The following is a 27,905-nucleotide window of genomic DNA, read 5'->3' as shown; positions in this document are numbered from 1 at the left end:
GAACTTTTGGGGTCTCTCCAATTGCTGCAGATGTCAGGTGAGATACATCCCGAATGGGGCATTGTACTCGATCATTGGTCTGATGAGTGAAGAGTTCAGGGGAACAATGACCTCACTAGATCTGGATGTGAATCCCTTCATGATCAGGTGGGCAATGTAGAAGGTCTTTCTAACCACTTTAGCAATGTGAGTGTCAAAAGAAAGGCCACTGTCAACCTGGGTCCCCAGGTCCCTGATAACCTCTTCTGTGCTTAGTGGATTGCCACCTATATGGTAGCTTGGGGTTACCTTGTTTTTCCCGAAGGGTATGACTATACATTTTTTGGCGTTTAACTTCAGGCCATGGCTCTGGCACCAGCTATCTGTTTCCGTGAGTCCCTTCTGAAGGATATCCATGTCCGATGCACTTTCCACTATGGCGCCCAGTTTGCAGTCGTCTGCAAACTTTGTCAGCCAAAGTCCTCACATGTTGGCCTGTACTTCTGAGAAGTAGATGCCGAACAATAGGGGGCCAAGGACCGAGCCCTGTGGGACACCACTTGTGACTGGCTTGGAGTCTGACATAGCGCCAGCAACTCTAACCCTGTGGGTTCTGTCCTTAAGCCAGTTTGCAACCCATCTTGTGACATATGGGTTTACATTTAAGCTGGTAAGTTTTTCTACAATACCCGAGTGGGGTATTGTGTCGAAAGCCTTTGCAAGGTCAAGGTAGGCTGTATGGACTGCCTTTCCCTCATCAATGGCCTTGGTGACTGTTTCGAAGAAGTCGACCAAGTTCAAAAGGCATGATCTGCCCTTGACGAAGCCAAACTGGGTCGGGTCCAATGTCTGCAAGTCCCCTATATCTTTGTATATGAGCTCCATTATGATCCTCTCCATAGCTTTGCAGACTAGACTTGTTAAGCTTATGGGGCGGTAATTTCCAGGGTCCGTAGAGGCACCGCCTTTGTGGAGTGGGACCACAGTTGCCGTACGCCACTCCTTGGGCACGTATCCTGTGGTAAGGCTGAGATTAAACAGCTGCCTTATGCGGGTTTAATTCCTCATTTAGCTCGTGTAGCACACAGCCGGGGACACCATCCGGTCCCATTGATGCTGTGTTTTTAGCTTTAGAGAGAGCAGCTTTCACTTGCGCATTTGAGATGTCTGGGAGGCTACACTCTGCTGGGATAGTTATCTCTCCTTTAGCCGGGGTGAGGGGGGTGAAGTTTGCACTGAACCTGTCTGCCAGTATGTTGGCAATGTCTGTGGGTTCAGTGATTTTTGTATCATTTTGGACTAATTCTGAGCATATCTGGGAGTTTCCACCCAGGTTCCTAACATAGCTGAAAAAGGCCTTATGATTGTCCTTTGAATCCATGGCAAATTTTCTCTCAAAATTGGCCTTAGTTGATTTTATGAGTGCTCGTATTTTTTTACTAATAATGATCAGGGGTGACTTCCCTTTTATGGATTTTGTTCTATCATGTAATAACTTTCTCCTCTTATTGTAAAGTTTGTTAATGGCTGGGGTCCACCAGACTAGACGTTTGCCCTTTGTGGAAAGAGTCTTGGTTCTATTTGGGATTGCCTGATCCATGCAGTCCTGGAGGTGTTCATAGAAGGCATTTGTAAGGGCTTCCGCAGCTTGGGTTGTGGTTTCCACTGGCTCAGGGGCCTTGAAGGATGCCACACCAGTCTTGAGTAGTGTGAAGTTTGCTTTAGAGAAGTTCTTCACTGTGGTCTTTTTTGTTTGAGGTGGGGGCGTGATGTGGATTTCTAGTGAGATTAGTTTATGATCAGATCTCACCAATGAGGGATATACTTCCGGTGTGGAGCATTTTGTCCCCATGTTTGTGATAATGAGATCTAGTATATTTTCTCCTCTTGTGGGAACAGTGACTAGCTGTTCCATGGCATTTGAATTTATGAACTCCAGGAACCGTTGGGCTAGAAAGTTAGGGCTTGAGTAATGTTCCCAGTCTATATTCGGGTAGTTGAAGTCACCCAATATGATGGTGTTTGGAGATACATTTATACCCTCCAGTGTCTTCAGGAAGGCTGTGTGGGGTTCCTGAGTTTGAGAGGGTGGCCTGTAGCATGCTACAATTTGTAGAGCAGTTTTGCCTATGGTTAGTTGCACCTGGATGGTTTCCGAAGCTTCGTGCATTGCCACCAACCTGGAGGTGTGGGTATCCTTTATGAATATGGATACACCCCCTCCTTTTGTGGTGTGGTCGGGTTTAGGGGCCGGAACGCATGATATGAGGTAAAACCTAATAGTGCCGGGGTTCTCTCAGGAGCCTTGAACCAGGTTTCAGTTACAGCACAGACATCGATGTTCTCCATACTGAGAAGGGCCTCGAGTGCATGCATTTTGAGATTTAGACTTCTGGCATTCCCCCCCCCCCCCCCCCGCTTCAACACTCACTTTTATTCATCATATTTCTTATGTAGGTTATATATATTTTTCATGTCATTTCATTTGGAAATGTAGTTGACTGGGATTTTCTGTATTTTCAGGACAGGCATTGTTTGAGCATTTAACATCTATTTGATTTGTGATTTTATGATGTATATCCAACTTGTTATTCATTCATTATATGTATCCTCATTGTAATTACTTGTTTGACCACTAGAGGTGATCATACAAAAGAATCAGTTTATGTTTTCTTCATTGTAATTACTTGTTTGACCACTAGAGGTGATCATATAAAAGAACCATTTTAAGTTTTTATTTATTTTAACTTAGATCTGAAGAAGCTGTGTTAACAGTGAAAGCGCTCATCTTTAAATAAATATTCATTCTTTTTACATAGTTGGTCTTGGGATACTCTTCATTTTTTGGACCTATTTTGCTCCTGCAACCTCCAACTTGATTTTAATTTCTTTCTTCTGTTGTAGAGTTTGTTTATGGCAGGGGACCACAAGATTGGCTTCCTTTTTTGGAGGATAGCATCTTGGTTCTGTTTGGGATAGCACGATCCATGCACTAGTGTAAGTGCTTATAGAGTGCATTTGTGTATGATTCAGCAGTCATTACTGTACAGTCATAACAGTATTGTCCATCTCCATGGGTATCATGAAGTTCACCACTTCTATAGGTTCATAGGTTCATACTAGGCTATCTGCCCTGGGGCAATTATTAGCCTAGCCCGATTCTGTATGGCTTACGCCACCCCTTGATTTGAGTATACTGTGCCCTTTTTAAGGTTTAGTTTACTGTGCCTCTGTCTAATAGTGACACGGGAGTAATCCCTGGGACAAACCTACGATCCCCCATCCACTTATTGAGATTCCTCTTGAAGAGATTCAGTGAGGTGCTCTGCCTCACATGAACTGGAATTCTATTCCAGAGCGAAGGGAGCCTCTGGGTTATGAACCTGTCCCTCCAGCAAGTTCTATTTATTTCTGTGCTGATGTTCAAGTCCCTCGAGTGTGTGGCTCTAAGGGATTTAGATTTACTGAGGTGGAGCATGTCCATTAATTCTGGATTTGACATAGCTTTGTATGTCAGGCATAGATCGCCTCGAAGTAGGCGGTATGCAACTGAGTAGAGCTGGAGTTTTTTTAACCGAGCAGCATATAGTATCTGTTTGAGACCCTTGATCCTCTTGGTGAGATACTTTTGGGGTCTTTCTAATTGCTGCAGGTGTCGGGTAAGGTACATCCCAAAAGGGGCTTTGTATTCTATGATGGGCCTGATGAGGGATGAATAAAGGGGCACGATTACCTCTCTTGATCTAGATGTGAAACCCTTTGTGATGAGGTGGGCTATGTAGAAGGTCTTTCTATCCACTTTGGCAATGTGGTTTTCAAAGAAGAGATTGCTATCAACTTGGGTCCACAGGTCCCTAATAACTTTCTCTGTACTTAATGGGTTTCCGCCTATGTGGTAATTTGTGGGCACATTGTTTTTTCCAAAGGGTATGACTATACATTTTTTGGCATTTAGCTTTAAACCATGGCACTGGCACCAGTTATCTGTCTCTGTGAGACCTTTTTGAAGGATGTTTGTGTCAGCTGGAGAGTTGATTATGGCACCCAGTTTGCAGTCGTCTGCGAACTTGGTGAGCCATAGTCCTCCCACGTTTGTCTGTACCTCGGAAAAGTATATACCGAACAAGAGTGGTCCCAGGACAGAACGCTGTGGGATGCCACTTGTGACCGGTTTCGAGTCTGACATGGCTCCAGCAACTCTCACTCTGTGGGTTCTGTCTTTGAGCCAGTTTGCGACCCATCTTGTGACATAGGGGTTTATATTTAAGCTGGATAGCTTATCTATGATGCCCGAGTGGGGTATTGTGTCAAATGCCTTTGCAAGGTCCAGATAGGCGGTGTGGACTACCTTCCCTTCATCTATGGCTTTGGTGACTGTTTCAAAGAAGTCAACCAGGTTCAAAAGGCAGGATCTGCCCTTGACAAAGCCAAACTGGGTAGGATCTAGTGTCTGTAGGTCTCCAATGTCTTTGTTTATGAGCTCCATGATGATCCTCTCCATAACCTTGCAGACTAAGCTAGTCAGGCTTATGGGGCGATAGTTTCCAGGGTCCGTAGAGGCTCCACCTTTGTGGAGTGGGACCACTGTTGCTGTACGCCATTCTGTGGGCACATATCCTGTAGTGAGGCTGAGATTGTATAGCTGTTTTATTTGAGGGATTAGTTCCTCTTGGAGTTCATGTAGGACGCAACCTGGGACGCCATCTGGTCCTATGGAAGCAGTGTTTTTTGCTTTGGATAGGGCAGCCTTCACCTGAGCATCTGAGATGTTTGGGAGGCAGCTCTCTGCCGGGATAGATACTTGCTCTTTTGGGGGGGAGGGGGTGGAGAAGTTTGCACTAAACCTGTCTGCCAGGATATTGGCAATGTCTGTGGGTTCAGTGTATTTTTTGTTGTTTAGAATCAACTCAGAACAAGTCTGGGAGTTGCATCCCAGGTTTCTAACATAACTGAAAAAAGCCTTATGATTGTCTTTGTTGTCTTGTGCAATTTTTCTCTCGAAGCTGGCCTTGGAGGATTTTAAGAGGGATCGTAATTTTTTGCTAGTACTGATCAGAGATGCCTTCCCTATTAGGGATTTTGCTCTATCATGTAGGAGCTTCCTCCTTCTGTTGTACAGTTTATTTATGGCAGGGGTCCACCAGACCGGACGCCTGCCTTTGGATGATTGGGTCTTGGTTTTGTTTGGGATAGCATGATCCATGCATTCCTGGAGATGTCCGTAGAATGCATTTATATAGGATTCTGCAGTTTGGGCCATAGTTTCCACTGGCCCTGGGGCCTTGAAGGATTCCACTTCAGTTTTGAGAAGTGAGAAGTTTGCTTTTGAGAAGTTTTTCACTGTGGTTTTCTGGGCTGGGGGTGGGGTCGGGATGTGGACATCCAGTGAAATTAATTTATGGTCTGATCTTACCAATGAGGGATATACTTCTGGTGTGGAGCATAGAGTCCCCATGTTGGTAATGATCAGGTCTAGTATGCTGTCCCCTCTTGTGGGAGTGGTGACTAGTTGTTCCATAGCATTTGAGTTTATAATTTCCAGGAATCTTTGGGCTAAGGTGCTGGGCCTTGAGTAGTGCTCCCAGTCAATGTTTGGGTAGTTGAAGTTGCCCAATATAATGGTGTTCGGAGAGATCTTCATATTCTCCAATGTTTTCAGGAAAGCCGAGTGGGATTCCTGACTTTGAGAGGGTGGTCTGTAGGATGCTATAAACTGAAAAGCAGTCTTGCCCACTGTTAGTTGCACATGGATGGTCTCCGATACTTCGTGCAATGCCACTAACCTGGAGGTGTGGATATCCTTGATAAATATGGAAACTCCCCCTCCTTTTGTGGTTCGGTCCGGGTTTTGGGGCCAAAAAGCATGATATGAGGTATAACCTGGTAGTGCTGGGGTGCTCTCTGGAGCCTTGAACCAGGTTTCTGTCACTGCACAGATATCAATGTTCTCCATACTGAGGAGAGCTTTGAGTGCGTGCAGTTTGAGGTTAAGACTTCTGGCGTTTAGCAGCATTACCCTTAGTTTCTTGTTCCTTGTGCTGTCTATGGGGGTGGGTTTGACTTTTGAGCCTTGCCTAAAAAAGGCACTATGGGGGTGGCAAGAGCCTTTGCCAATATCCGAAAGCCCAGTGGTGACAGGTGCAGGCCATCCCTAGCGAAGCAACGTGGCTTGTCGAGCATGCCATCCCAGGCTGACAGACACTGGATCCCCTTTGAATGACACCAACATTTTAGCCAATTGTTAAAATCGATCATTTTGTCTTTGTACTGTGGCATCATTCTAGGTGAGGGTAAGATGCTGCTCAAGGTCAGGGTCATACCAACCTGGGCTACATGATCAGAGAGCTCCTCTATGTCTCTTTTCATGTAGTCCAGGGAGGTACGTCTCAGGTCATTCACACCAACATGTACAATGACTGAGTCATATTTGTAGTTGCTTTGGAGTGACCTGAGTGCTTTTTGTTATGTGTCGGATCCTAGCACCTGGCAGGCAACTCACCGTGACATTCTCTTTATTCAGCCTGGTGAGCGGGACGTCAGTGTGTCTGACAATAGAGTCACCTATAACAAGAGTATCAGGTGTGTTATTCAGCCTTAAGGGCTGTGGCTGCTTGGCACACTGACTTTGTGGGTTATGTGTTGTGTGTGTTTTGTTTTGAGGCAGCATTTGCTTGGATGTCTGCCTTGGAGGTCTCTGTTGCTTAGGTAGATTTTTATTTAGAGCCTCCGAGTATGTTTTTGTGTATTTATGTGTTTGGTTCGCTGATGTGGTGGGACTATGTGATACTGGAATTGTGTTGTGTGAGGTTACCTTCTCCTCCTGACTGGTTACACCAGTTTTGAGATGAGAGAGCTCAGCCTCCAGTTTGGCTAAATAGTTGCATCTCTCACATATATTTAAACCTGTTTGGAGGAGGAGAGGGTTGTCCGTGTACATGAGACAGTTGTAACATTGCCTCAAAATTCCCAGATTCACTAGCTGGACTGGAGAGGAAACCATTGACTGACCTTTGAACATGCTAGAGTAATAGGGAAACTGAATTTAAGACAGACCAATAGAGGACAGGGTAATCGTAGAGAGTATAAGAGTAAGTAGTGCTTCTGATTTAATAGTGCTAACTTGTAGGATTACTTAATTGGACCAGTGAAGGGCCTTAGAATGAAAATATGGTGTTTAAATTGAGAGATAGAGCAGTTCTAAGGGAAAAAGTGAAGAGCAGACTTTGTGGAGCCAGGAGTAGTTTAAACCCAATTAGGCGGCGCTGCCCGCTGTTGCGCTATGCACAAAACCACGCAAAACCGCGCAAAAGAGGGTTTTAAGAGAGGAAGATGAAGGAGTTTTGGAATTGACCCAAAATGGCCAATAAAACTACAGTTTCAAGTCAGTAACCACTCCCACATGGGCAGGCAGGCTGCTCAATGTTTTTTCACTGCCACTGATCAACAGAGAGACTTCCCTTTAGTCCAAGCAAAAAATGGCCTCACAGAAACTTACAAACAGTTCAAGAACAGCAAGCCTGTAACTGAACTTTTTTAAATCTCAGAAAAGTCTTAAGAAGAATAAAATTGGCTTTGGAGAAATGTATTACCATGGTTTCTTTAATGGGGAGGTTCATAGGTTCATACTAGGCTATCTGCCCTAGGGCATTTATAAGCCTAGCCAGAGTTGTGTGGCTTTCACCACCCCTTAGGTTGAAGAATACTATACCCATTAGTTTGTCGTGCCTCTGTCCAGCAGTGATACAGAGATGATCCCCGGGGTAAACCTACGATTTCCCATCCACTGGTCAAGATTCCTCTTGAATAGAGCCAGCGAGGTGCTCTGTCTCACATGGACCGGGATTCTGTTTCACAGCATAGGGAGTCTATAGGTGGGGGCATAGGTGGGGGCAGGATGTGGATATCTAGGGTAATTAGCTTATGGTTAGATCGGACCAATGAGGAGTTGACTTCAGGTATGGAACATCGGTCACTCATGTTGGTAATGACTAGGTCTAGGATATTGTTGCCCCTGGTGGGGGTGTGGCTAAGTTGATCCAGGGCATTGGAATTTATGAATTCCAGAAATCGCTGAGTGAAGGAGTTGGTATATGAGTAGTTTTCCCAGTTAAAGGTGGGGTAGTTGAAATCATCCAATATTAGGGTGTTTGGTTGAACCCTAATATTTTCCAGTACATGAAGAAAAGAGGAGTGGGAGTCCTGGGGCATGGTGGGGATTTGTAGCAAGCTACAATTTGGATTGCAGTTTTGCCCAGAGTTAGTTGCACTTGGATAACCTCAGCTGCATTATGCTGAGCAACTAGCCTGGAGGTGTGGATATCCTTCGCCTTTGGTGTTTTGGTCCAGGTTAAATGGGCAAAAAGTGTGGCATGAGTTATAGCCTGGTAATGCAGGGGTGCTCTCTGCAGCCTTGATCCAGGTCTCAGTCACTGCACAGACATCAATGTTCTCCATTTTAAGGAGTGCATTTTGAGATTTAGACTTCTAGCATTGAGCAGCATTACCCTCAGTTTTTGCTTGCCTGTACCTGTTATGGTGGTGAATTTGTCATTTGAACCTTGCCTAAAAAAGGCACTATAGGAGCGACAAGAGCCTTTGCCAGTATCCGGAATCTCAGGGGTGACAGGTGCAGGTAATCTCTGGCAAAGCATCGTGGTCTGTCGACCACATTGTCCAAGGCAGACAGATACTGGATCCCCTTAGAATGACACAAATCATTTTGTCCTTGTACTGCAGTATCATTCTGGGTGATGGCAGGATGCTACTCAGGGCTAAGGTCATACCTGCCTGGGCTACAAGATCAGAGAGTTCTTCCATGTCTCTTTTCATGTAGTCCAGGGAAGTGTGTCTCAGGTCGTTCACACCAACATGGGCAATCACAGAGTCATATTTGTAATTGTTGTGGAGTGACTTGAGTGTGTGGGTTATGTGGTGGATCTTGGTACCTGACAGGCAGCTGACTGTGACCTTCTCCTTTCTTAGCCTGGTGAGTAGGACATCAGTGTGCCTGACTATAGAGTCACCTATGACTAGTGTGTCGGGTATGTTTTTTTGCCTTATGGGCTATGGTTGAGTGGCACACTGAGTCTGTGGGCTATGTGTCATTTGGGTTGTGTTGGTTGTGGGAAGTTGCTTGCGTTTCTGCTTTGCAGATCTCCGTTGCTTGAGCAGATTATTATTGAGTGTCTCCGCGAATGTTTTTGTGTTTCTATGTGTGGAATTTGGTGGTGTAGGTTTAGTGGGACTATGTGATGAGCGTGTTGTGTTGCAAGTGTTTACCTTCTCCTCTTGACTATCAAGTTCAGTCTTGGTTGGAGAGAGCTTTACCTCCAGTTTGGCTAGATAAGTGCATCTCTCACAGGTTGTAGTGTTGGGTGGTAGGAGGAGAGGGTTGTGTGTGTACATGAGGCAATTACTACATTGCCCCAAGATGCCCACATTCATGAGATAGACAGGAGAGAACACTGGAAGCTTCATTAACTTTTCCAGTTAATATGGACTCATATTTACCACAGAAGAAAGCAATTTTTTTACATCTTTTTTTCTGCATATGCTGTGTCTTTTGGTGTTTAAAGATAAGCAACTATTTTGTTTTTCATAAGTAAGTATTTTCTCCAACCCTGTTTATCACAAATCTGTATTTATAAATTGCATTGTTTTATCACTGAGTCAGATGTTATCTGACCACTCTGGATGGGACTCAAACCCACAATCCTTGGTTGAAGGGGCCAATGCCTTACCCATTAAGCTATTGTTTCTATGTAAATGTCTTGAAAGACTTAATCAAATCCCATAAGACTGTGTGCACAATGAGGCCTTTTGTTTTCCTATACCACTGCAACCTCCTCAAAATAGATGCCACATTTAAATTATACGATTTGTCTTCAATAATTCACCATATATTGAGTGCTCTTTTCTGCTGTCAGGTTTCCTGAATTACAGTATCGACACATTACAGCAGTTGCTTTGCCGAGAAGTACATTGAAAGTGGTGTAACTGAGAACTCGCCAGAACTAAAACCACAATAACACCTAATATATGGAACTGTTTGCAATTCCTGATCTTTCTATTGGCCACATTACTATCACCTACACTATACCATGTGCATCACAGTTCCTGCTCTATGTCAAAGACTTAGTAATGAGATTCAGAAATTATATGCGATTAAAAAATAAATATTCGATAACACTTTAATTGCTGTATCTCAGAAAATTCACCCTTTTCTGAAGTACCACTTTCAGAGTTTGGATGTATATGTCACCAACTCTATATTGACAGCACAAGGGAGGCTTGTCTCATCTAAAAAGCACTTTTAATATGTAACATTGAGTTTTGATGTTCAGTATTACATTTATAGAATCTTGCCTAATTGTTCAGACTTATAGGGCTTGCATTGTAGAGTCTCAAACATGTGACAGACACCTCAGAGCATTGTCGAATCATCATTAACGCTGCTCCCCAGTCTACCTTCCAATGACAGTTTTCTTTCTCAGATAATTTTATTAAGATTTTTAAGATTCATATAGCATATTACAATTTAGAATTAAAATCATACATACTGATTTATCAAGCACCCAAAGAAGGAGAAAACCTGCATAACAAAACAAAAACTATTTACAAGATTGTCTAAACAAACAAATGCAAGATATTTCTTCAGAGTAAAGTTCAGTTTTAGACTGTATTACACTAAGTTCTCTCCAGTATCTGTGACGTTTATCCAAGAGTTGTAATATGAAGGAGTTTTTTCTGTGGATATCTTGATAGCAGCCATTTCCGTTGGAGAGATGTTAAGAGCCATGTTCTTGAACTCTTTAAATGTAGGTGAAGTCTCACTTTTCCAATTTGTAGTAATTGTTTTATGAGCAATAGCTAATAAAATCTATAGAAGCAAATATTTAGATCTGGGAACACACTTAGGTATAGGAGCATTAAATAAAAACAAAACTTTGGTCAACTGAAAGTTGTCATTAAAAAGAATTTGCAAAAAAAAAAATTCAATTTGCCCAAAATAATCTAATGAGATTAAATTCATAAAACGTGTTGCCAGTTAGCTTTCAGTTTTAATTTACATCTCCAGCATCCTATTCCTTGATTAAACATTAATTCCATTTTATGAGGTATACAATGACAGTTTTCTTAACAACATAGTTATCCAAATATATGAGGTGCAATACTGACTGCAAATATATAGGGGCAAATTTATCAATATGCTGGATCCCTTCTGTAAACGTTGCTTGTCTTTTGAATGCAGTATGTACACAGTTGCTCTGATTTTTGTTCTAAATTTAGTCCCTCTAATACGAGTCCTATTTCAAACCTATTACTCCTGTTTTATATTACCTCTTATTTAACTTGAAATTATACCATCTTAACTTATTTATCAGCTCTATGAATCATGTCATGCACTTCTTGTCTGATCCAACACCATCACATCGCTACTTATGTTTACAAAACATTCTCATCTTTCAGCTGCCTACATAATAGTTCCTAAAATCATTTTGTGCAGATAAAATGTCAAGTAGAAATCTTTGGAGTTTGTACCTTCCTAATGGCATATTCATCAGCTATAAGCAAAGTAATGATCTCTCTTTATACCCTTGATGTTTTAATCATGGACCATTAATGAAATGGAAGCCATCTGTGGGAATATGTTGCTTAGAGCTTGCAGATGCAATCCAATACATACTTGTTTGTCTTTTTGGCTTTTCCCATTTAGGGGTCGCCACAGCAGAACTCCGGTCCGCTAATGATTGGCAGTCGATTTTTTTATGGTGCCAAGGTGCCAACCTGACACCCAAACTTCAACAAAGGCACGCCCATTCATACATGTCTTTTGGAGACCACTCGAATACAGGGAGGACATGCAAACTCCACACAGAAGGTGTTTCGGCCAAGAATTAAACAGGAGAACCTCTTGCTGTGAGGCAACAACGCTACCACTGTACCACTGCGGCGCAGTCTAATACATACTATTAGAAATAATTCTGATACACGGTTCTTGAGGCAAAATACTTGTTTTTGTATAACTTTATTTATGAACAAAGTTTTTGGACATGAGACTATAGCTCTGAGCATTTTGTTTGTCATAACCTTTATCAAAATATGAGCAGTACTTTTAATCCTCATTCAATACAGCACTTCTTACTATAAAATTGCACTGATTAAATTGTTAACTCCATTAGTTTGTACCTTCGGTGAATCAAATAGTAATATTACATTCAATATTCTTCATTAAATCAACTGAAGAGTGTAATTATGCTATATTTCCAGCACTTATTTAATTATTTGAATAATTAATAATATTATAGAAATTGAAATCCAAAAGTTGGTGATAAGGTGTTGGGGGATGATGAGTAACTACACAGAAAAAGAAAGTGCCAACAGCTGTGATTCGGAAATATTAATCTCATATTAAACCAATCAAACTATCAAAAAGCCATCAGCATTTCAGAGTAGTAAACTACAAGAGGAATGGGTTTAAATAAAGCACACACCTAATTCAAATTAGATGCCAGTGAGATAGGGAATATTTATTCTCTATTGTCAATATATGGGATCCATTTTGTAATAATTTGAAATTGCGTGCTGAGTCTTATAGCTGAAGCTCTAGATCATCAAGCTGATCTCATTCACCTGGTGCTCAGTGTCAGTGGCACAGCCTGTAATCCACTTGCTTTTGGTGCTGAAAGGTCAGAAGGATGTGGGTTCTATTCCCACGGCAGATGATTGGATTGCTGACACAGCAGTGCAGCCTTGGGGTTCTCTACTCCTGTGTGCATTATGTTTTACATGAGATGAGACCCCATCTGCTTGAACTGGTGGAAGATCTGGTGGATGTAAAAGATTACACAGCAGCTATTGAAAAGAGTTCTGGACTTTTATTTATACATTAAAATATACATTCAAAACAAGGCATCCAATATAAGAAAAAGTGAATGTGACAAAGAATTTTTTATGTTTCAGCGAGTGAAAAATTGTCCAAAATACTTCACTTTTCCTGCATTACAGTAAATAAAACATACCCTGGGATTCAGTAAACTCTGTGTAGGCTTTGTGCTAAGCCTACATGGAGTTTACATACATACATACTCAGTGATGCACGGTAAGCAGCAGTGCTCATTGCATGTTCATGTTGTGCAATGCATTTATATGTAAATAAGGGAGATTTTGCAGATGGCAATAGAATTGCCAACCAGGAACCATGTAAGTGAACATGGATAGCAATCCTGGTTAAATCAGAGCAGTGAAGGTCTGCAGTTTTGCATAGAATGCCACAATGATCACCAGGGCTTAACAGATGGTTCTCAATCTCTAAGTGCAAGACATCTGGACAAAGGTGAACATAATGGGGGGGGGGGGCTATGACCAAGGAATAGGGGCATATTTTACATATTTGCTCATTAGAAATTTGATAGAATAACCAGGGTGTTTGTGTTAAGATACATGTTCTGAAGTATTTGAAGTCTGAAACTCAAATGTATGTAATAACTGAGTCACATCAGTCCTGAAATCATTAGTTATATGGCAGAGAACCAAAAATTTAATAAGAAACACATAAAGGCACAAATCTGGACATTCTGAGAAAATCTGGACAGTCGAGAGGTATGATTGTTAAGTATATGGTCCAAATACAGGACAGTGTATACAATGCAGATTATTGTGAAATCCCAGTCCTGACATTCTGTACTGAAGTTGTATAAATTACCTGTAGGGGTATGTGGACTGCTATGTAAAATTAACACTCAGTGGAAGTGTGTGTATTGCATAGGGACACACAGATGAACTGTAGGTATGAACACAGGGAAAGAGAGAACCTAATGTACAGCAGATGAGGGCATGTCAATGGAAGACAGTTGTAGCAGCAACACCAATCACAAGTTAATCTTGTACAGTAGGGACTGCACAGTGAAAATATGTATTATGTGACTGTCACACAAGGTGACATAACAATGGGGATGATGTCTGTGTGAGATAAGCATCCTTACATGAACAATGCAGAGGATATCTATCAGGGGTGTTACATACAATTGAGGTAGGGTGCATATTGTGAAGCCGTGCAAACTGATTTGCCTGAATATGAGTGTAATCTTAGCAGAGGTCTCCAGCAAGTGGGGCACAGGTAAAGGCTCATGGACAACATTAAAAGAAGCAAGTACAATCATGACAATATCAGAATAATACCACCAGCAATCCCATGCCTCTGACATAACACAAGATTTAGAGTGGTCAGAGATGATTCTGCAAAAACACACTTGTACAACTATTACGCTACATCCACACTCTTTGAGGGTAACCAAGCACACTGTCCTGGTAGTACTGTAACATCTGCTGGAGGTGTTAGAAGGGACACTGCTATACCTGTATGTGGCATAATGATCAATACAGGCTAGTTAACTGGTGTGCATGGCATATGTGTATCTATCTATATGTATATATCTGTATCTATACATATATATATATATATATATATATATATATATATATATAGAGAGAGAGAGAGAGATAGAGGTATATATAGATATATACATATAGATAGAAAGATAGCACAGTCCACACAGTCATGAATGTTACCCATGTCATTAATGTTGCCAAACATCTATGCATGTACTATGTGCATCACCAGAACTGGTAGCACAGATGCATCTGGTGTAACAACTTGATGGGGGTACTGTTCCATCAGTAATGTTTATGTCACAAAAGAATACCTAGGTATGGCTCACTGTTACAAAGGTGGTATTCTTCAGTTGCACATCAGTGGAAAACATGTAGGGAGGTACATGAAGAAGGGTGCATTGTACTCAGTTATTGGTGTGATGAAGGCTGTGAACTATGGTGGTATTATGGCCTCTGATGTGGATGTCCTTCATATACTCATAATTCTGTTACATACAATGGAGTTGTCAGCACGGTGACGACATACTGGTGGACATTCCACTTACCATCTACCCCAGTGCACAAGTCACATGCCTATTAGTTTGATTATAGGGTGTGATGTCTACATTATACTTGGGTAGTGTGTTTGTTTTCCCGATGTAATAAATCCCCCCATGTTTTCTTCTCATTGCAGGTGTTGTCATGACTGTGGCAGCAATCTTTGGTATGTGTTGATACTGTCTGTATTATACTAATATTACAGTTGGAGTCAATGATTGCCTGCAATCTGTAGTCCTTCAGGCAGCTGTTTGGACACAGGATGTGTATGTCATCAGCGATTTCCATCACTTAAATAATGGACAGAAAAGGGCCTAACAGACAGCCCTGATGTATGGACTTGATCATTGGACCTCAGATATAGATCACTTCACACATGTCAACATATTTAGATGCCATAAATGTGCTACAGTGCTCTCCCCACTTGGTGATATAGGTGTATCAGGCCACATCTGACAGTGCTGAGTGAATACCTCATTGTGATTTGTATCAAATGCCTTAGGCTTGTCAGGTTCAAAAGGCTGATAGTGTCATCCCAATGAGCTCTTTGAAGGCATCTAACAGATGTAACAGACATGATGTAGCATTAACAACTCACACAGCTCTGTTGCACACAGCTAGGATGTCACTCGTGTCCATTTAGGAAATGTCCATGATGGCATGTTGGTCAACTTCACCCATAAGGAGAGTCAGGATGTTTCTATACATGCATGCATTGGGTACTGTCCACCCCCCAACTCACAAGGATGCATGTTGAAAACACCCTTCTACAGCAACATAGTCTGGGTGGAGTGTGTGTATTCAACTGTGTCAGGAAGGTATGTGTGATGAGTGACATGATAGGTGATCTGTGATGTTGCCACAGCCCATTGATTTCTCTCTTTTTTTAATTTCTCCATGTCTTTTGAGTTTCTAATGCCATGACGGGAATGGACCCCATTCCTAAGTCAAAGTACACTTAATGTTCATGAAATTAGTATTGTTTCAATCTTTGATGTCAAGCAGAAGTGGTCTTCACAGCACCTGCAATGTGCCCAGGAATGACTTCTTCTGCAATTTGTATGGGGTTATATGTATTGGTAACATATCTAAATACAATTGTAAATTCTTTTTTATAAGACCCATTGCTTCTACTACTATTGGAACTGTCTGGCTTTCTTTCTTTCACATTGCTCTCATTTCTGCCTGCAAATCCTGATATTTTCTGACTTTGTGTCTCTCTGTACATAACACACTGTGATCACTTGGTGTGGCAATTTCAATGATCAATGCTACTTTTGTCTTCTTTTCATGAACCACTTTATCCGGTTTTCTGGCATCTATCTTTTGAACTGTTAGTAATAGGTGATCCCATGTGTTGTAGACTTCATCATTTTCTATTCTGCTTTGTGGCTCTTGCTTCCAGTATTTTTCAGCCACTTCAAACTATAATGTTTGCACAATCCCCAGTGCAACAGTCTTGCCGTGATCCTTTGTGATAGACCTGGATGAAGGTAAGATAGTGCATACTGCCTATCCTCAACTGGCTTAGGGTTTGAACACAATTCCCCACACAGGGATCATTGAGAAATTTTCACAGCTGGGGATTAAACCTCCTGTCACTAGATGGGTAACCGATTGGCTCACTGAGAGAATACATACTGTGAAAGTTGGTGAATCAGCTTGTACCAGTAGATCTGTCACCATTGGTGTACCCCATGGATCTGTGCTTGGCCCTTTACTGTTTGGACTCTATTTCTCCACAGTTCAGGCTAAAGTTTATGGCCTGGTCTACTGCTTACTGCATTTGCTGATTTGTGGATACTGGGTGGAATCATTGAGCCCACCTATTATGATAACATACTACAGGAGGGGCTAACACAGACAAATCATTGGTGTAAACCCACATAGTCTCCAGTTAAATGCAAAAAATGTGTCTTTATTTTGGCCTTCTGCAAAGTGGAATCCCCTTCTAATTACAGCATTGACAGCAGTCCCACTATGCTGAAACCCAGCGATGTAAGCACTGGGAACACATGTACATAGCACTCTGAACTTCAACCAACAAGTGTCCACATTGGTATTGAAAGCCTATGTTGTGCATCATTAGTCACCCCATGGTATTCAGATCTCAGGAATATATTACAGCACTGTACTTGAACCTCATAAGAACACTACCTCTTTTGCATGTACTTCACCAGACACATGGAGCAGCTGGAGAGACCACGGTAATTATTCGCCAAGAAAACACAGTGCATACAAACCAGGCCATGATGTATGTGGATAGACTGAAATCCACATCACTGTAATCTGTATCATATATAGGATGAGGTAACTACTGCCTGGCCTCCAGGCCAGTCTCTGACCCTGCCCTAGTGGGAATAGTGCACATGCACAAAACAGATATAGCTGATGGCATCAGCAGTGTCTGGTGAAGAGAATATGGCAATAACAGTGTCCCACATACTGGTGTAAAAGGATCTCTGCAATGTCAAGCAAATGCACACACACACACACACACACACACACACACACACACACACACACACACACACACACACACACACACACACACACACACACCAGTTGATTGCAGTGGGGAAAAAAACTACCTTTTTAAGTACATATGCTACAGAAGTCTTTAGTTAAGACAAGCACCACCGCTCAAGTCAGAATTGGAGTGTCACAGGCAACACTTTATAACTGATGACATCAGCGGTGTCTGGTGAGGAGAATATGGCAATAAGAGTGTCCTACATGCTGGTGTAGAAGGCTCTCTCTAATTTCAAACAAGTGCTGACACACATCCCCCCCCCCAAGTAGACTGCAGTCAGAATAGAACCTCTATATATCTAAATTCACCTAGTACAGAATTCTGTATTTTAGGCAAGTGTGACAGCACAAGTCAGACTTGGAGTGTCTCAGACAACACTGTATTCCTGATGGCGTCAGTGGTGTCTGATGAAGAGAATATAGCAATAACAGTGTCCTACATGCTGGTGTAAAAGACTCTCTGTAATGTCAAGCAGGTATTCACTCATACCCCTTTGACTGCAATGACAATAGAAGCCTTACCTAAGGTATACAGACTACAGAACTCAGCATTTGATGCCAGCACCTCAGCACAAGTCTGACTTTTCTAAGACTGCATGTCAACTTATAGTAGATGACATCACCAGTGCATGTTGGACAGAAGATGTTGGGAAGCCTGCATGAAATGGATGTGTATGCATGTGCAGGTATCAAAATACTGTCAATCCATGAGATTGGAGCAGTAACTGTAGGATACATACTTTTGCTTTTCTGGCTAGACACTTGCATGCACACACACACACACACACACACACACACACACACACACACACACACACACACACACACACACACACACACACACACACACACACACACACACCAGTTGATTGCAGTGGGGAAAAAGCCTACCTATTTAAGTACATATGCTACAGAACTCTTTATTTAAGACAAGCACCACTGCTCAAGTCAGACTTGGAGTGTCACAGGCAACACTTTATAACTGATGACATCAGCGGTGTCTGGTGAGGAGAATATGGCAATAAGAGTGTCCTACATGCTGGTGTAGAAGGCTCTCTCTAATTTCAAGCAAGTGCTCACCCCCCCCCAAGTAGACTGCAGTCAGAATAGAACCTCTATATATCTAAATTCACCTAGTACAGAATTCTGTATTTTAGGCAAGTGTGACAGCACAAGTCAGACTTGGAGTGTCTCAGACAACACTGTATTCTTGATGGCATCAGTGGTGTCTGATGAAGAGAATATAGCAATAACAGGGTCCTACATGCTGGTGTAAAAGACTCTCTGTAATGTCAAGCAGGTATTCACTCATACCCACTTGACTGCAGTGACAATAGAAGCCCTACCTAAGGTATACAGACTACAGAACTCAGCATTTGATGCCAGCACCTCAGCATAAGTCTGACTTTTCTAAGACTACATGTCAACTTATAGTAGATGACATCACCAGGGCATGTTGGACAGAGGATGTTGGGAAGCCTGCATTAAATGGATGTGTATGCATGTGCAGGTATCAATATACTGTCAATCCATGAGATTGGAGCAGTAACTGTAGGATACATACTTCTGCTTTTCTGGCTAGACACAAGCATGCACACACACACACACACACACACACACACACACACACACACACACACACACACACACACACACACACACACACACACACACACACACTTCACTGCAGTGAGAACAGAGCCCCTATCTATCTAAGTGCACAGACTACAAACTCAGTACTTTATGCAAGCACCAAGACTGCAGGTCAGTTTATAGTGGATGACATCAGCAGGTCATTTTGGACAGAGGATGTTGGGAGGCCTGCATAGGTCCATAGCCTCATCGGTTCATAGGACGTTACTAGCCTAATGACCCTAGCCTAGCTTAGCCATCTAAAAATACAAGTATCCTTATTGAGCATAGTTAGATGGTCATTGTTAGCAGAGCAATTTTGTTATCAACACCAAATGGTCCTGTCCATGAGGAACATAGGTGCCACCCCAGGGGTGAATTTACAATCACCCATCCAGTTGTCAAGGTTGTGCTTGAATAGGATCATTGAGGAGCAGTGCTTCATATGCAGTGGGAGACTATTACAGAGGAGTGACAATCGCTGTGAGATATATCTGTCCCCCCAGTATGCTCTCTTTATGTCACAGGCTAGGTTGAGATCCCTGGAGCAAGTTATTCTTGTCCCATTTGATTTGCAGATGTCCAGCATTTCAAGTAGGGTAGGAGTTGAGACTGCTCTGTAGGCTAGGCATAGGTCACCTCTCAGCAGCTTGCATGATACTGAATACGGTGACAGGTCTTTCAGTCTTTCCATGTATGTCATGTTTTGGATGACCTGGATTCTCCCAGTAACAAACATCTGTGATTTCTCCAGTTGCTGCATGTGTCTGTTGAGATACAGAGAGAAGGGAGCATTGCATTCAATTATTGGTCTGCTAAGGACAGAGTACAGCAGAGCTGTGATCTCCTGCTCTTGGATGTGATGGCCTTATTTATGAGGTGCACAGTGTAGAATGTGTCTCACCACTATGGACATATAATGATTGAAGTATAGATTGTTATCAACATGTGTTCCCAAGTCTCACAACACTGCATTTAACCTTAGATAAGTGCTATGTATTTCATAATTAGCAGGGGTACTTCATTGCCCAAGGGGACAGTGAGCCAGTTTTTTTGCTTTAAGGTTCAGTCTGAGTTTGGCACCAATCATTTGTCTGTGTCAGCCCCTTCTGTAATATGTTAACATCATTTGGGACTCTATATGACTACATCCATTTGAATGTCATATACATGCCATGTACCTTTTCTTGGGCTTCAGAGAAATGGTTTGCAGTTGAGGGATCAGCATAGATCATTGTGGTATTCTACTGGTAAGTTGTCTAGTGGTGGAGGTGCAGTCCCCAACTTTGACAGTGTGTGTTCTGTTGGTGTGTCAGTTGTCTATCCATCTAGTAATGTATGGGTTAATTTCCAGATGGAGATTTTCTCTATGATACCTGAATGGAGATAGTGTCAAAGACCTTGGATAACTCATCATAGGCCTTGGATAACAGGTAACCTGTAAATGGTTCATCTCCCAGACCCATACTTACACATATCAAGGGTATCAAAATTTGTCAGAGATTTGGGATGCATGACTAGGCGTAAAAAAGCCCTTGTGGTCGTTGGCCTGGTAAACACCTATGAACCTATAAATCATAGGTGGTATGTCCTGTTATCCCTCATCCAGGTCTTTGGGGCCAGTATCAAAGAAGTCCACTAAGTTTAATAAGCAAGATCTACCCTTGACAAAACCAAAATGAGTCAGGTCAAGTGTGTTGAAGGTCACTTATGTCCCTGTGGATAAGGTCCATGCTTATTCCTTCCCTAGCCTTGCAGATAAGGCTTTTTAGGCTTATGGGTCAGTAGTTCTGGTTCTGCATGTTACCAGATTGATGACCTATCAGGGACTCTGGAATTACTATTTAATTTTAGCCTCCAAACAGGTTGCATGCCTCATGAATGGAGAAAGACAGCAGTCAACCTTTTACACAAAGGTGGGCCATCTACAGACCCTGGAAACTACAGACCCATAAGTCTCATTAGTCTTATATGTAAAGCCCTGGAAAGACTTATCATGGAGATGATCAACAGAGATATAGAAAACCTCCAGACACTGGACTCAATCCAGTCTGCTTTTGTCAATGGCAGATCATGCTTACTCAACCTGGTGGACTTCTTTGAGAAGGTCACCAAAGCAATAGATGATGGCAAAATCATTCACTGCCTACCTTAACCTGGCGAAGGCATTTGACACAATACACCACTCTGGCATTGTTGACAAACTCAAGAGGTTAGGTACAAACCCATATGTCACCCAGCAATTAGCCAACTGGCTCACAGACAGGACCAAGGAAGTTAGAATTGGAGAATTAATCTCTACAAAGAGGCCAGTCACAAGTGGAGTCCCCCATGGATCAGTCCTTGGACCTCTCCTTTTTGGCATTTACTTCTCAGAAGTCAAGGCCAATGTCAGTGGTCTCTAGCTGACTAAATCTGCTGATGATTGCAAATTAGGAGCTGTCATTCAATTTCACACTGACACAAATGGTCACCAGGAGGAGCTGACATAGGCAAACAATTGGTGTCAGAGTCATGGACTAAATTTACATGCCAAGAAATACATAAAAGTATCCTTTGGGAAGTCATCCATCCCTAGTAACTATCGTATTGACAACATACCCCTAGAGTTGACCAGTAGCCAGCGACTTGAAGAAACGCATAGCTCTGATGAAGCAGTACTTTCTTCAACTGTGAAAGTACTTACGAATTAAATGATCTCTGGTCTTTTTATTATTTAGTGTGCTTTTGTCATAGTTATAGCCGTGTTTTTGGTCTGCTACATTTTTGTGTTGCATATATATATATACAATAGTGACTGATTTTGTCATTCCTCTGGACTCATAGTGCCTGCTTGGAAGAATGTAAATGGTGAAAACACATCACAGCAGGAACGCAACCTGAACTATCTTTTTTGTTGTTGTTGTTTAAAACAAATTACATTCTTTAGGCTTACTGACATTTAAAAATGCTACTGAATTTATAAACTATACCATAGAACAACCTGTTAGACTTCTTTCACAGGCAGAAAAATCACTGCACTAATTCAAACGGGCTTAACATTTTTTTGAAGGAGGTTCTGCTTGCCTCTCATTAGGGCCTGTACATTAATAAAGTTCAAGAAATGTTGAACAAGGCATTATCCAGGAAAGACTTTTTCTAGCTGGCTCAGTGCTTACAGACATGTGCTTCCGAAGATATCCATTCATGCAGTCCAGGGTTTAATTCTTACCTTTGAAGGGAAAACTGACTAGGCTTAAAATGCCCCGCAAAGACAGCTTTCCTAGTACTAACCTATGAAACTATGAACCTATGCTTCCCTAAAGTTAATCTATAGTGCTAGAGGCTTCCAGAGGCTATAGCAAGAATTGCCTCAACTTATATATGATAATGAAAGCCTGACTATTGAAAAGCCTTTGAGGACAGATGTCGTCAAGTCTCCTGCCCACCAAATCTCCAAAGACTTCACTTGACTTCACTCAGTAGTACACTTAGCACTTGTAGTTTATTTTATTAATATTAGAATGTGGGCTAGTAGGACACTAAAGACATTGTAGAAAAGGGTCTACTTCATTTTGTCGCCTTACCATAATGTCTAATTTCAAAAATGTCGGGATCATAACATCAAGTAGTCAAAACACTGAAAGATTATAGCATCAACTCCCATAACAATGAAAATGACAACATTAATTTTCTCTTGGGTTTGAATACTGCGGTATTACTTTTAGAACTCGTGAATTGTAGTAAACAGACATGATGGACGTTACATTTAATGGTGAAGATAATTTGTCAGGTTGTGTAGAACAAGTTTTGAAGAAAAGGGTTAGTGAGATATTTTTGTTTATGGTAGGATTTGTTTTTTGAAAGGAAATTGTGTGAGTGTTCTTTGCAGTGCTGGGAAAAGTAACTAGGAGTGGATGTGTTTGTGTTGGCAGTATACAGGTGTTTTCTGAAAGCACAGGTGTGTATTTCAGAATTTATTAGGATATGCTGCACGTACCTTTCCTCCACTGTAGTGCGATCTTGGAGTTGGTATATTTAAGTTGCAAGGTGGGTGTGGGGGGGGGGGGTGCAGCTGCAGAATCAGTTGTTACACTATATATGTATGTCGTAGTGGATCGTAACATATGCATTGAGAAATTCGATGTTATGGGAGTCGATGCTTTGAAATTAGACATTATGGTAAGTCGACAAAATGAAGTAGACCTGCAGAGAAAGCAGTTATTAACTGGGTAGTACAGAGTCCTACACTAAGTCCAGTCCTTCATAAGGTCTTTATAATGGACGGCTCTGAAAGTCGATAACAAAAATAAACTTGGTTTTCAGTTGACACATAGCTTTGAAACAAAAGGTCTGATATTCTGAGTGGACAAGAAACTAATATTTTTTGCCCCCTTGTACTTCTTCAACTGATCATCATCTGCTTGGACATATGCTCCTTCATACTTTTGTTTAGTAGAACCTTCCAGTCTGGGGCTACCATGAATGGAAGGCAAGCAGAAGAACAGCTTGTGCACAGTAACCCCCCCCCCCCCAACACACACACACACACACAGCTGGGACCATCATAGCAGGATGGAAGAGGGTGTGATGTGAGAGTAAGGCAAAGGCAAACCAGCAGTGTCAAATATGCTGACTTGAGCTGGGGATTTTCATTTCACTTATCCCACCTCTTCATGCTCACAACTTATGAGGCTTGGTCAACAGTGAGGTGTTGCACTGACGATAGGACTACCATAGACCCTTATGTAGCTACACCTCCTCAGTCATCCCACCCCTTTTACCCCAGCTACAGCTTAAGCCCTAGTCTCCACTAGAGCTTGACAGTGATCTGCTTGTCAAGCATGACCCCTACTCCCAGGATGGGCATTTCCATGTTTTCCAGTCAGTACTTCCAGCACCTGTGCTCCTCCAGCCAGTGTTGTCTAGCACTCTGCTGCTGGTTGTACTCAGTATAGTCAGGGCTTTATCCCAGTATGCCACCATCATTAATGGGTGGACAAGGAATAAATAATGAAAGACACTTTTAAAGGTTATTATAGGGGTCCCTAACAGAACAGCTTAACTACAGTATAAATACATATAAAGTAATTATTCAGTTCTACAAATTGTCACTGAGGAGGAGGAAGAGGCAATTAGAGTGGAAATAGTAAGAGTTACTAAGGTCAAAAAGGTTGTGGCCTAAACAAGAAGAGGCATTACAAACAAGAAACAACGGGAAGACTAATGTCCAAGACATCTTGTGATGACTCCTTCACCATATCGATATAAGATGGAGGGGTAATGCAGGGGGCAGCAACATACTAAGTACATGATTTGCAGCATAAGCTTTAAAAAGAGGCCCTACATAAATGTGTGTGCATAAACCATTGGCAAAGGGGAGCTATGTTAAACTCTTTGAAGTACCTTAAAGGAATGAAGATATTCCAAGCATTCACTGTTTTTCATTATAAGAAATATTTGGAAAAGATAGGATAAAATCTGAACAGAATGAAAATCTCAGAACAGATAAGATGAAGTATGCTTACAACAAGAGGCTGTGGATGTACAGAGTGTAAGCTGGTAGATAAGAATTGGTGATAGAATTCTCTAATTAGTATAGAGACACAAGGAAGTTTTTCCATCCAGCCACAACCCTTTTTTCCAATTTTTACACAGGGGGTCGCGGTCACTACAACAATGACAGACATCTAGAGTCAAGGTTTACACTAGTGGATGGCTCGCCCTGCCGTGGCTGTTCTTCCATACCACACACACACCACACACTCACATGTACACTCACACCTATGGCCAGTTTCGAGTATTCATTCCACCTACTGCATGTCTTTGAAATGTGGGAAGAAACTGGAATACCCAGAGGAAACCCATGCAAATGCAGTGAGGGCATTTAGACTTTGCACAGAAGGCACCCCTACTGAAAACTGAACCAGGGAACCTCTTGCTGTGATATGACAACACTATCTGCTACGCCATTGTGCTGCCCAATAGGGAGTTTTTATCTAGTATAAAACGTATTAATTAAAAAGGGTTGATATCATAATTATTTAATTAGAAATGGGAAGATCATTTAGGTCATAGTGGTCTATACTTTCTCTTTAAAACCTATAAAATGAATATGTTGCAAGGCAAACACATATTGGATAATACGTGTCATAAGTGTTATTAACTTTGTTTATGCTAGACTAATGATGCACCAAAAAAACACACCACTCCTAATTACAGGTGTGTTTCATCTTCACTTCTCAAATTTAAATTGATGAACTGTATTAGTTTTGCCATTGTTTGCAATTAGTCTGTTACACATTCCCTTCTGTTAACCTATTATAGCACCTGAGTGGTGCCAATGCCCCATGACACTTGGGCGTTTACACACCATCTGTTTCTCACTGGTCTCTTTTAGATTCAAAGATATATAATAATATCAAGCTGAGGCATTTGGGCTGCCTGCCAAATTACCGAAGTCTTACTGTAACTCATTTTTAATTAAAAAGAAATAGTCAAAAAATTCATATGTGTTCTAATCAACCTGAAATAGGAAGGCTTTAAATATGAGCATGGGAGCAGAAAAAAATGATTGTGGTAAAACTTTAACAAAAGCTAATTATGTTATCCACATATTAGAGCTGCACAGATTGCCAGTGGTACTTTTACTACATAAAATAATTCCATTCACCGGACGCCTTCAGGTTGGTAGGGGAAAGTGACATGAATACAAAATGTATGTAATTTAAAATCCAGAATACCAGTGTGCTCCTTTTGCTGAATTATTTTGTTTCTAAATGCAGACTGGAATTTTGGATACTGGCTCAGATTTTTCCATCATTGATACTAGCTTAAGCAATGTACTGTGTTTTTCTGGGGGAGGGAGTTCTGTGATGGATTTGTAACATTTAGCTCTACCCACCTATTCATTATTGTGTTATACGCAGTAGTGGAGGTTATTTCAAATATATTTTTAAAGTGAAAATCATATTTTGGAGAATGCATAAATTATATCTTTAGTTGTTTTTCTTTCATTATAGAAAATATATGTTTAAGTGTCTAACGCACAGCAATGTTCAGACATAAGTAATACTGATTAAACTGTTGTGACTGTAGGCTTCAAAGTGGAAAATTAGTACAACAACTGGTATTAAAAAAACTATGCCTTGGAAGTAAATACAGAATTGCTGTTTTTGTTCATTTCTGGCAGTGACTTTAGAAGGTTAAGGCTATCTAATGCACTTAATTGCTAAGAAATGGGTTTTGTGTTTCTGGCATAATTGCTGGATAACACAGTGAAGATATCTGCTTTGCGCTAATTAGTGTTTTGGAAAAGAAACCACAGATTACATGCAAGACCTGTTTTGGAAGCATCTATTAGGGTGACAAATGGCTGCATTATTGTGCACATAAATGAAATAGCAAACCGAAAAGAAGAATTGAAGACCTGGAAAAGCAGTTTTGCAAAATGTCTGGTACTAGTTTCTGCTAGAGAAAGTATTCTTTGACTGTCTGTTTGCATGGAATTAGAAAGCAGTTGTAAAACATTTTTTATCAGGACATACTATAGATTTAAGCAACATCAAACTTAATAGCCGACTGTGTCATTTTGTGTCAGACTTAAGTAAGGAGGTTGGTGAATAAATATGCAGTTGAAATGAGATTGCTGTGGTGTTATTGATAGAAGATGGATCCTATTTTGTTTGATGTCTGCACTGACAGAAAACATCAGTATAAATGCTTACTGATGTAAGACGGTTTGGAATAGCACTGATGTTTCACATCAATACATTCAAGTGTAGGCAAAAGATAAACTGTTTTATCACCATGCTCACATCTGAATTTCTCTTTTGTACTGTCATACTGTGCGGAGTCTGCATGCCCTCCCCACGGTTGGGTAGCATTCAAAAGACATGCATGCGTAAATGGGCGTGCCTTCGTTGAAGGTTGGGCGTCGAGCTGGCACCTCGGCGTTTCATAAAAAATCTACTGCCAATCATTAGCGGACCAGAGTTCCGCTGTGGCGACCCCTTACCGGGAAAAGCTGAAAGACAAACAACAACAACTGTCATACTCAACGTCATTCATTAAATGGAATAATACAAAGCACTCTAGTAAAGAAATGTGGGTTACAGCTGCAACTATGATTGACACATTTATGCTTACATCCTGCCAGATAAATATAGTTTGCGTGTACCAATGTACTATCACTGCAGCTGTGAAAAGCACACTAAGGATCTTTTCCTGGTAAACTGACCAGTTTAATTAGAGCAAATATGTGTAAGCTCTGAATTTTGAATAAAAGAATAACTCTAGTTGTCATGTTGTTTTAAATGTTTGTGTAACCTTGCTGCCTAAAGGAACATTTTTGCAGACTTCACTGACTCCAGAAACATTTTAGAAAATATATTGTAATAAATCCTCAGAGAAATTGCATGCACATGTGCATATTCTACCAGACATTCAAATGCAATCTGTCCATTAAGATCAGTGCACTACCCTGGGAAATAAATATAAACAAATAAATAAATAATAACAGAAGAGGTATTTATTGCACTGGCCTGCATTAAGTTTTGTGTTTCTCTCTGCACTCTGCATTCTGAGTAACATATAAGCCTTGCAGAGCAGTTGAACAAGATGAATCTCTTCCTGTGCAGTTCATGGAGCATCACTGCACAAAACAAATGTTTTTTACATCTTTCCAAATTCTTGTACTGTCTAGAGAAAAATGCAACAGAAGAGATTATCTTTGCTGTAGTCATAGTTGTTCAGTATGTAATAGAGAGCGTCCTGTTTGCTTATATATTATTTGTTAAAACCTTAGTTGCACTGATTCGCGGGGGGGGGGGGGGGGCAAGACATTGAAATAA

Source organism: Protopterus annectens, chromosome 4.part0 (genome assembly GCF_019279795.1).
Source record: "Protopterus annectens isolate FY-2018-M chromosome 4.part0, PAN1.0, whole genome shotgun sequence".
In the NCBI taxonomy this organism is placed as follows: Eukaryota; Metazoa; Chordata; order Ceratodontiformes; family Protopteridae; genus Protopterus; species Protopterus annectens.
This window is presented reverse-complemented; position numbering follows the sequence as displayed.